Genomic DNA, 12,183 nt, shown 5'->3' on the forward strand with positions numbered 1-12,183 from the left:
TACAATTCAACTTGTTAATCTGTTTAAGTAATACACACAGATGGTAGGGGAACTACACAAAGATAATGGATAAACCAGCAAGGGTGTTGTGTTTTTTTTTTTTTAAAAAAAAAAAAAGAAAAGGCTACTTTAGTATTTGTACCTAATCAATACCAAAGTTATAAGTCAGCTAAGCCTTATGTCCCTAGTGAAATGACTGAGCAAAAGTGTATTTTTATGTGGCTCTTTAATGTTAAGTGACAAGGAAAGGCAGCCACTTAAAAGTATTTGACATTCATAAGCATCCAAAAGACTTTCTGTCATCTTCTATTTATTCATTCACTAGACTAGAAAAAGCTCTGGTGCTTTGTTTTTTTCCTTTCTTTCAGGGCAGCAGTCAATGCATGTGTCAAACCTCAGCTCTTCTCATCTGTGCTTCATGGTGTCCATATCCCTTGCTTCCCTTTCTCTTTACTGTCACCAAACAGCTTTTGTGTGCCCATTAACAGCAAGGACTGCCACATTTGGAATTTCCAGCTCCCAGTCTGAAAGGATTAAAGGGACACTGAGTGTGCTCCTGCCTCTCCTGAAGTCAGCAGTAGAGCCCCTTTCAGCAAAAGCAGAATCAGACTGAGTGCCAATTGAAAACGGTCTGGGAAAAGTACCCAGCTTGATTTTCAAGTATCTTATTTTACACATTAGCTTTAAGAGTATTTTTGGTGCTTTTCTGACATAATACAGAAAGCTTTTAACTCAGAAACTATCAACAGTGTCCTTTGACACCTTAAATTTTAGCTGGTATCCGCTTGCTTGTGTGTTCAGCTTTGTGTGTAAAATGTATTCAGATTGCCTGTAACATTCAAAGTGAGGTATAGGAATGGGTGGTTTTGAAAATAAAGGAAACAGTCCTTTTTCTCAAAAATGTTTCATACAGTCAGTTATTATGTTAAATTAAGTCTGTCCAAGAGTATTTAGGCAAGTAAACTACTAAGCTAATTCTGTTGGAAGAATGTGAAGATTTTGCCATAAGGATATAAAAAGATGTTGTTTTGAAATGGAGAGGTTAAAAAAAAAAAAAAGTTTGCTGAGAAAACAACAGAAAACGTTCTGAAGCCTCTAAATAGTGTAATTGGCACATTAAGCAAAAAAAACCCAAACCTTGTACTGTACAAAAAAACCCCCCATAACCAACTAAATAGGCTCCTGCAAGTCAGTGTGTTTTGACCCTTTTTAGGTTGATCTTCTGAATTAAGCTCTTGAGTTTCTGTCTGTCTGTCTGCCCCTGTTCAGAACTATTGAGTACATTGTCTAATTTTAACCATGTTGCAGAGAGGAATATTTTTAAGGGCACTTTTTTGTCCCTAAAAGTTTCAAAAAAGTAGACAGAGTCCCATAAGTGTCCCTCTCATGGAAAGACTGTAGCGGGAACTTCAGTTTTATTAGCCCTTAGAGAATTAATACCTGAAAGTGTTGGAGGAATGAGTCAACCACAAGAAAAAGATTAAACTTCCCTTTGTGCCTCACTAGATGAAAGAACCCAAACACAGTACATGAAATGGAGCTACACAAGGTATCTGCCCCATGCTGCTGCTCTTGTGAGGGGTATTTTCAGATCTGGTAATTTTTCTTAAAAAAATTAAGGGGATAAATATTTGAGGAGTTCACTAGCTGGCACTGGAGAAAGGGAGGCCAAATGTCTTCTGTTCTCTAGTGTGGGGTGGTTTTTTTTTCCTTTTCTGTCAGAAGAGGAGAAATGTGAAGTTCTGTGGGATTCCTTACTCAGTGTCTGTGGAAAACTGTGGCTGTCCCACTTTTCTTGCTGTCTCCTTCTACAGGCTGTTGTGAGAGAAATTTCCTTTTTCTTTGGAAAAGAAAGCACAGCCAGGGCTATTCAACTGCGGGATTGCACAAGCAGACAAATACAGATGACGCTGATCAAGGATGCAGGGAACAGGGATATTCAAGTAATCCATGTGTATCTCTTATTGTACTAACAGTTGCAGGGTCTCAGGAATCACTGTGCAATAAAGCATCTAAGTACCTTGCTCCTGAGGTGGACAGGAGCTAATGCTTTCGGAGAAAGAAAAGGAAAACCAATAGATGTTCATCCAGCTCATGCAACAGAAGTGGGGAAAATTCCTAAGTATAATGATGCTTTCTTTGCAATGACTCACGGTAGTGTTTCAACCGTAAGGTCAATATTACAAGCAACATACTAACAGCCAGACTCACACTTTCTTACAAACCTCTGCATCTCAGTGTTTATAGTGCATGTGACACCCCCATTTGTAAACACACAAAGCATAATTTAGCAACAGCAGGTTAGTTAAGACCCACATAAAAAAATTGTCTGAGCAGATGTTTCCTTACGTAGCAAGCGCTGTGCATGCTTGCAGTTAAATTTTGCCTTGTATATTTAATTTCAGCCTCAGCCTAAACATACTGCTTTGGACTTGGGAAAAGCAGGAGCTCAACAATGGAAGTGCTACTGATGACACTGCTGCAGTTGCAAATGATGCCATTTTAATACTTAGCTGATATTCAGGAGCTTTCAGTCTTGGGCTGAAGAGATCTGATTGAAAATCAGATACAGGCATATATGGAGAATTCCAGGTTCCCCAGTTGCCTTGAAGTTAAGTGGAGTGGGCACTTGATTATTATGAAGGCTAGAATTGGATTGAAGAATCATACTTAAAAGTGTAATAGAGCTCAGAAAGTGTCAGACCTTGGAAGTACCTAGCCCTTGATTGTAGCAGCTGGAAGTGATTTAACAAGTACTTGAGGTGACAGAATCAAATGCTTTATGTGATGAATGGGCTGTTTCAATATAGCAAATGATTTTGCTCTTTAAAAATCAGAATTAAACAGTTTGTTTTTTGTAAGGAGTGAGATCACGGAGCAATGAAGTATATGTGTGCACGTGCCAAGAGATACAGCATTTCATGTTAATCTAGTCTTTATAATAATGACATGTTCGATTATTGCTGAATTAACTGCTATGCATTGGTCCTTCTCCTGGGGGGTGGGGGGAAAGAGTGAGTGTGTATTTTATGCATGATGGTATCCTAAGAAGCTGAAATAGCATGACCTAAGTAAAACCAGCTCTTTTCCGTAGTGACTTGTAAGATGAAAAATATATTTGCTAAATGTTATCAGTCAAATTCAAGAGGCAAATAACTTCAAATATCTGTCACACAACATTTGGCAATTGAGTGTCTGAATGAATATATACAGAATGGAATGCAGAGCTGGGAGAGAGGCATGAAAGGGGGGGGTTATCCAAGTAGTGACCTGTCTTGGATTCAGTCATATGGCTTGCTTAACCCTGACGCACCTATAATTCAGGCATCCTGTCTTAGAAGTTCCACTCCACTTGAAACTCCCAAAACATGGCAGGAAGATTTGTTCTTCCATTTACTGTGGCCAAGACATCAGTCCTTATTTTCTCTCCTACAGAAAAAGAAAATCCCACACAACTAAACCTTCCTTAAAAATTAAGTCAGACTTGAACCTGATCCTATAGCTGTTCATATAGTTTAGCTGTAAGGAAGAACATCTTCACTGTGAGGGTGGTGAGGCACTGGAACAGGTTGCCCAGAGAGGTTGTGGATGCCCCATCCCTGGAAGTGCTCAAGGCCAGGTTAGATGGGGCTTTGAATAACCTGGTCTGCTGGAAGCTGTCCCTGCCCATGGCAGGGAAGTTGGAACCAGATGATCTTTAAGTTCCCTTCCAACCCAAACCATTCTATGATTCTACAACAGCATTAAGCTCTCTTGGATTTTTGTATAGGAAAGGAAAAGTACAGAGAAGAAATTTAATATTTCGTTTTGGTCTTTGTACTAATCAGAACTACTTGAGCTGATACCAGTCTGCTGGTCTGAGGTTCAGTCTTGTATGTGTTGAGTAATGGACACAGCCAGTCCCAAGCGACAAATGGAAGAGAAATTGCATTTTTAGGATCAATGCTTTAACATAACAACTCCAGGAACACCTTTGGATGTCAGGGATGACTTTGCACTGAAATGGGAACACCACATGCATGATTTGCTCACTGACCCTTATAACTTGTGATCTGATGTGGGATCTAAAAGGTTTGCAGAAGGCTGGAGGTTCTTGTAGGGCACATGGTTCTTGTAGGGACAGGATTGGTTTAGGGATAACCATTTGACAGTAAATGACCTCCGTGTCTCCTTTTGCTTCCCCTAGTCAGCAGAGAGACAGATGCTGGTGTTTGAGCAGACTCTGAGCTCCAGCATTTGAGTGGATCTAGCCTGGGCTCACAAATGCTTGATGTTGTCTCTCTCGCTTGCATCCTTTGGGTTGTGTATTACCTGTTGACCTGAGCATCCCTGGGCAGAGACAGCAAAGCTCTGCAGTTTCAAGATTTTCAGTCAGTACTGAAATGCCTCTGATTGACCATTCCCCAAATCAAGCATACAAAGAAATAACATTCTTCTTTAAATTGTGCAATACCTCTTGATCCATGGTCTGCCCTGCTCAGAACTCTCCAGTGCTTTCTTCTTTTGTACATGAGACAGCACCGTATCTGTGCACAGATGGGGAAAAGTCTGTCACATCAGGTCGTTTGGTAGGGCAAGCCCTTCAGTCCTACACTGGAACAACCCTCCACACAGTACCTTCCTCTTTCACCAGCACCACTGTTTCTCTTTTGTTATTTGGTTTCACATCCTAAATGTACCTGATATGTGAGGAAATGCATACATTTACAAACAAAAAGTTGATACAGTTCCCCAAACTGGAGATTCAAATACAGCAGAGTATCTCCTAAGCAGTGAGATATCCTAGAATAATCAAGAATAGAAGGAATTTCACCATCTCCAACTTCTACATCAGGGGACAGTGAACTTGAGATAAGTAGAGGTCAAAGTTAGATTTGAGTCTACAAAAAATTTGGGCCACAGTGATGCTAGAAAACTGTTTAGTTTAAGGTAACGAAATGCCATTAGTGGTGGCATATTCATAGGTGCTACCTTTCAGTATCTGAAAAACACATGTTGTTGCACTTCCCCCAGAACTAAAAAACAGGTTTGAAATGAACAGTTTTTTCTTCAGAGATATTTGCATAATTACACGGAGTGTGAGTGTTAATGAAGAGCTAGTAATAAAACTGGATGAATTAGCATGACTGAGTGACTTAACGCAATCCTGTTGATCATAGAGTTAGGGGTGGCTTGCATTTTGCCAGACTTTTTTTTTTTTTTGTAATCTTTTGCAATTGCACATTTGAATTTGAACTTTCATTAATTATAGCTTTATTTCATGAACATGGAACTTCATTGACTTAAGTGTTTACATCAGTAGAACACCTATTCTAAAATATGTGCACCTGACAAAATTATTAATGAACACCTCCCCACCACCCCCAACATAAGTACCTTTTGGAGTCACTCCAGTTAAGGAAAGCTACATTTTCCTTTTTTTAAATACTTATTACACTTTTAATATGTTTTTTACTTGCAGTCTACATTCTTTTTTCTTTCAAAGTTAGAAATAGCAAAACATATAATCTCAGGAAGACAAAAATAGCTGTAGAAGCAGGATACTCCTTCAATAACAACATTATCCCTCTTCCATCTCCTCGTCTCCCGATGCTGCTTGTTACTGGTCTGCAGCAGCGTTGGTTACCTCACTTTTGTTACAGTCAGGTAGGTAAGGCATGCAAGGACATGTAAGAACAGCTGAGAAAGATGAATTGTAGCTAAGCCAAATCACTTTGTATTGAAAAGGAGCCACTTGTGGGTTTTGTGCTTCTGACTCTATTAGGGTGGTAATCACTGGAAGGTGGTAAGTGTCAGATTTAGGGAGAATTAATGTCTTAAGATATCTCAACAGGAATATAGCTGCCAAATCAATTGGGTACCTATGGTTTTGCCTCTTAGGTACACCTAAAACTGATTGTTTTCAGCAAAACTTGATCATGGGGTCCATAATGTCACCAAAAGTTAATATTGTGTCCCTTTACCTGCTTAAACATGACTGAAAATATCATAAAGCACCAGCATAATTAGATAATGCAATAACTTAGATTCCACCACCACCACCTTTGCTCACTCTCAAAAAACTTACCTTTAAGCTAATAATGGCAACTGAGAAAGGGAAAAAGAAAATTTTTTATTTTTTTTTTTAATGGTTGAAATTGCTGCTATCATGATCATTTTGGTAGAGAAATGCTGGAATTTTCAATATCAAGTTTGTATGAGGACGTCTGTGCTGAGGAACTTTGCATGTGTTATTTCAGTCAGAAATTAGGGCTTTTGATACATTCTTCTCACTCTATATTTCTGAGATTCCTCATATTATCCCATTTACAGGACTGGAATACTGAGATCATCAGTCCCTGAAGCCAACTGCTAAAAATTCAAGCACAAAGGAAATGCTGAAACTTAACAGGGAAAGCATTCCTTCCCTGTTCCCATTCTGTCTACAAAGATGGAACAGTATTAATAACAGTAAATATTAATAAATAATAGTAAATGTGTATATATATATAATTATTTAGTAGAACAAAAGACAGATTTTGGTAAACAATGTAATTTAGTACAGGATTTTATTTAAAAAATTGGAACATAAGCTTATAGCTATTGTGTGATTTGAAGCTAAAATCTTCATACGTGTATAGGAAGAAAACTGGAATTGCACTCTGGAGTTTAACAGCCAAAAATATGTATATTATAGTGCATACAGCCTGTGAGATTAATACTGTCAGAAAGTCACATGCAAGGGTGAAGCCAGTTTGAAGTGAAGTTGAAATAAAGTTGGCAGACCATACATTTTTTTGACAGCAAAATAAATAAAACATTTTGTATGGTTAACGCACTGTAGAATAGCCAAGTCCATACTGAATACCAGGAATTAGGAGATTCCCTTCTGCCTAGTCAAGTGTATCTGAGCACTTATAAAGTGTTATTTGTAGAAACAGATGAGCCAAGCTGGTTTAGGAATACTGTGGTCTCTAAGAAAATAAGTGAAGGGCATCTCAGTTCAAAGCAGGGCATCGTCATTTAGAGCTCTGCTAATCAACATCACAGGCAGAATTCTGCCCCAAAGCATCCAGAGTGCTCTCTATATTAAAAACCAGGACTTCCCCGGTATTTTCTTCCAGGGTTCCAAGCCAAACTTTGTGTCTTTTCTCATTTGTTTTATATTATGTAAATCAATTACCATAATATTGCAGTTCTTGAAGATGCTTGTGTCAAACACAAATATGGAAAGAACACAGGAGAGAGAGAGAGAGAGAGAGAGAATGGGGTTTAAGTTTAGGAATTTATCCAGGGAGCACAGGTGTCTTTTAATAATGGAATACCTAGGAGTTACTTCCTTCTCCCTGTGAATCTGTGCCTATCTTGAACTTATAACTTATTTCTACAAACTAATTTTGATTGTTAACATGTAGATGTATGCTCATAGATTTTTCAACTGTTACTTTTATTGCAGATCATTATTCACCTCGGTATTTTTATTCCCAGTTCAGTCTTTTTCCTACCCTTTCATTTTGTCATCTAACTAGTGATACTTTGACTTGTATCATTAAATGTATATAATAAATGGTAAGAGGTCATGGCAAAAAAATTTAAAAAAATCTTAAAATTGTCCTCTCTTGAAATGATTTGCCCAGCAAAACTTGAAGGGCACTAAGCAAAGACAGAATGGCATTTCTACGGGTACTCCTACCTGTTGAGGACCAGGAATTTTGCTTCTTATATTCTTGGCCTGACCTTGATCCCTTCCAAGATGGAGACTTGCACTGCAATCTTACAAACACCGTGCTAGCCAAAGAAAGCTTATAGAAACAGGTGGTGAATTTTTACAATGCTGTTTGCCTGAGACCAGGTCAGCTGGTAAACATTGTTGATCCATCTGGGACTAAACAACAAGAAAAAGAAAGCTTTTGGTATGGGAATAGGATAGGACAAAATTAGAAACAATTGAAACTGCTAAATTTTAGAGGGTGGACCAGGCCTTAAGTGATGAACAGATTTGGCAGCTCGGTTCATATATGAATTTCTTCAGTTTCATGAAATTCAGGCTGAGAGTTTTAGTTCAGGCACATCTATGGAGAACTCTTCATCTGAAAGCAATACTCTGCAGGACCCTCTAATTTCTTCTGTGCGTGGAAAAACTCCTCTGCTACTTAGAGCTTCTGCCTAAAAGCATTTCAGTCTCTTAACCTTTGAATCTAGTCTTTCCAGTTGTCTTCAATAGGCCAAATTATAGCCCTGCAGCTTATGGCTTGTAGGGATGCTATATACCAGTCAGTTGTCTCCTGCAGTTACGTGTATCTAGTGAAGGAGTGGCATGGAGGGAAACATTGGTACTTTAAAACACAGTGCCCCAAGGAATACTTGGAGAGATGGGTTAAGAGCAGCTCTGGTTATCTGTGCAAAAAATGATGTGCTATTTTCTCTCATGCTTGCTGCTTTGATCTTGCTTATCAGTCTGCGAATGAAGCACATGCAGCTAAGCTCCTCCAGTGCTCTCCTCTCCTATTGTGTTTCCTGGTATTTGCCTTAAACTAGTTGCATATTGCTGAATAGGAAATTACCTGTTTCTAGTTAATTTATACAGGGACTGCCATGTTTTATGGCATCTTGACTTCTGCTTTTCCATTTGTGAATTCAGCAGCCGTCATATTTGTTTTTTCCCTTTTAACAAACTCAACATTGATCTTGCAGATCATGCACACTGCACTTTCAGACAAGATAGATAATGATTTGAACTGCAGCAAATGGGACTATATGACATCACACTTTTGTGAGCAGACAAATCTGTAATCTTATTTAGTTTGACAGGTATAAAGGGCATTTCAAGAACTGATTATATCTGCTGTGATTTTAAGAAGGTCTGGGATATGACTGGAAAATCTTCACCCAACCTACTCCCCAAGGAGCAAACTCTTCAAAAGAATAATATAATACCCCTTATTTGGGGCATTAAAATACACACTTACCATGGTTTTTTTTTTTCCCCCATGTTGTGGATAATACATAATGTTACTGTTGTGAAGACTCCAAAGGTGAAAGTGAGCTGCTAGAGCTGCATCTCCATCAAATCTGGGGAGCTGGGTCTGCAACCAAGATTTGCAGATCAATGTGAAAGAAAAAGACGAACATGAAAAACATCTGAACTCTTTAATTAAAATGTGGATCTATGCTGATTTTGCAGATCCATCTCTTATTGTGAAAGCCCCATCGCCAGCTGGCGATGAGACTCATAAGCATTTTCTAAATTTTCCATTAATAGTCCTTCTAAAACCAGCTATGACAGATTTGCAGTGCAGCATCTGTCAAGGTCAATATGTGTAACAGCACCTACCTGCAGGACCTCACCTTTGTGAGTGGGACGCACAGATCTCAACTGGATCCTGAATCTCTCAGAGGAAGCTTTTTGGTAACACCTGGATCACCGTGGCTGCCCTGCTGCACTGGGGGGAAAGGCTGGTGAGAGGAAATGCTCTAATCCAAGCTCATTTTCCTGAAACTTGAATACATCTCCAAAACCGAGAGTTAGTTGTTGTGAGGCTGGGTTTCACAGACATGCTTCTGTGCTTAGATGTCAAAATAGCCTCTTCACGTGTGGATGGCACATTCGGATTTTTTCTTTGGCGTAGGTGCCCATCATTTACATAGGGGACTCATCCTTAGATAACTTACATAGGCAGTAGAGTTTTGTTACAGGGAGGGCCAGGACTGCTGCTGTTGCTCTCATCCTAAAAAGAGCCCTGATTATCTAGCCACAGGCACCTCTGCTCCTTTCCAGACCTGTACCTTTGGGAAGGAGGCCAAAGCAAAGTCAAGCAAGTAGAGAGAATGGTCCTTGGCTGAAGAATGAGGAACTCCTAAGGACTGTCCTGGGACATTCGGGAGTTTTACAGTGCAGGTAGGATTCGAAGCTGATGCTAGCCTTGCTCCTTAATCCTGTTGCTGAGTACCCACCCAAGTACTTTTCTTTTTGCCCAGCGCAAAGATGCTAGGACGTGGTCCTCTGTTGGAAAATGAAAGAGTTTCATTTTTTGCTCTATCTGCATCACAACACAGTTTTTTGAAGAGTAATACTGAGACAGTCTCTCAATGAGTTAAGTGTGGCTTGCAAGTTTCACCTTAGCCTTGTGAGGCTTTTGTCATGGGAAGGTAATTTACCCTGCAAGTTTTCTCTGACACCAAAGAGTATTTCTGCATAGACCAAAGAAAATGCATTAAAAAAATTTTTTAGTAAGTCATAAGCCATTAGAAAGTGTGATCTGTCATACTGAAAAATTTTGAGATGTGCCTCTATGGTTGAAATGACAATCCTTTCATCTCTGGTTTCTAGTCTAATCTTTACAAAGGCAATTCTATTGTAAATATTTTTATTAATTCCTCCTTCCTGGCTTTTGATATTAACCTTGTGCCCAGCTGTGCTCTCACTAAGATGAATGTTTTACTGATTACCTCAGTGAAGACAGAGCTGTGTGGGGTTATATCTTCCTGTTATACCCTGATGGACCATGATGATTTTGCTGATTGTCATAGTATGAATTTTAAGTCTGTGTGGTGTGAACTGATAAACTTCCTATAGAAGTGATGCTTCTTGCCCCTGTAAAACACCCTGAGGTATTCAGGCAGGTTGAAACTAGGCTTGGTTTCACAGCGTTCTGGGGTTTGCCCTATAGGGCTCTTCCTTCTATTTGTCCTTTTGATTAGTGTAGTAAGGAGGTTCCTTGGGTGGGTCAGGCCCATATCCTTAAACATAATTGCATTGAAGTGCACTGCCACTTAGCAGTCACTCCTCATCTGAACAGCCTGGAAGCAAAGCAAAAGCAGAGCAAGTGTCATCGCTCTGCTGCAAAAGAACAGTCAGTGCTGCCGGAGTCCTGGCGCAACATGCCTTCGACAGAAGGGTGCGATTTGGTTGCTGACAGAAACAATCTTGACAAGTAAGCTCTTAAGTCTGCCTGTATGACAGGGATTGAAATATCAGTCCTTGAAGAGCTGGACATGTATTTTATTGGCCCAGTGCTCATGGTTACATGCTAGAATTGCTTTTAACTTGGGGGGGGGGGGGGGGGGGGGGGTGGGAGGAGAAGAAGGGGCAAAAAAAAAAAACAAACCAAAACCAAAATCATGACAAAACACCATGAAGAATATGTATGAAGTCTTAAAAAAAAAAAAATTGTTACTGAAAGATATTCCCTGCAACTTCACTGTTATCTTCATTAGTTTGTAAGCTTTGAACGAGGGGCACTTGAATGCAAAATCATACAGCACTTAACTATATAGTTTGAAACATTCTCAATCACTTTGTAATTGTAAAATGACAAACAAAAGAGATTGAAAGTGGAAAATCCTGTTTCACTACAGCCAGTTTTTTTAGTGACTGTGTTGAATTTGGATATGAGAAAGACACTTTAATATATCTTAAAAATAAGAATCTTTCTCTGTACTTTAAGAAAACAAAATTCACAATTAAGGAGAGAAAAAAATTAGACAACATTACCTGTTTTTCCAAAAGGAAGTTTATAAAATAGATACTAAAAATCGAACCCACAGAATAGTCTTAAATATTTGTAGTGTCCCTTCTTGTGGGGAAAATAACCAAATAACCTATTGTGTTAATACTAACAATGAATAATCATGTTACTATCCATATTAATTCATGCTCTCCTTGACCTTATTCTGGCAAAAGTGTCTTGATTCCAGTAAGATTTTTTATTTGGGAACCAATTTAAGCACAGTCTGAATTATTTTACTGATAGTCTTAGGTATCATAGATGGGCAGAAAAAGAAAGAAAAACATTGCCTTACCCCTGGGTATGAATGAAACTCTATAGTGTTTCCTAGCATTCATGTGCATTATGTGAACCTCATTTCAGACAGTGAAATAAAGGCACGCATTAGTCAACCAGACAATACAAAGTCTTTAAAACTTTGTCCTCAAATACTACAGTAAGCTTTGTAAATAATTTTTTAATTTCTTTTTAAATTAGCAAAGGTCTGAATAATTTATCTTCTTCGTTCCTTCATGGGTTTTATAACTATTATTATTATCAAGGCCAGGCTGGATGGGGCTTCTAGCAGCCTGATCTAGTGGAAGGTGTCCCTGCCCATTGCAGGGGGTTTGGAATTAGATGATCTTTGAGTTCCCTTCTAAAGCAAACCATTCTATGATTATTTTTAAGCATACCTGATGTCCCACATAAAATTTCA

This window comes from Falco peregrinus, chromosome 6 (assembly GCF_023634155.1).
Source record: "Falco peregrinus isolate bFalPer1 chromosome 6, bFalPer1.pri, whole genome shotgun sequence".
NCBI classification, from domain to species: domain Eukaryota; kingdom Metazoa; phylum Chordata; class Aves; order Falconiformes; family Falconidae; genus Falco; species Falco peregrinus.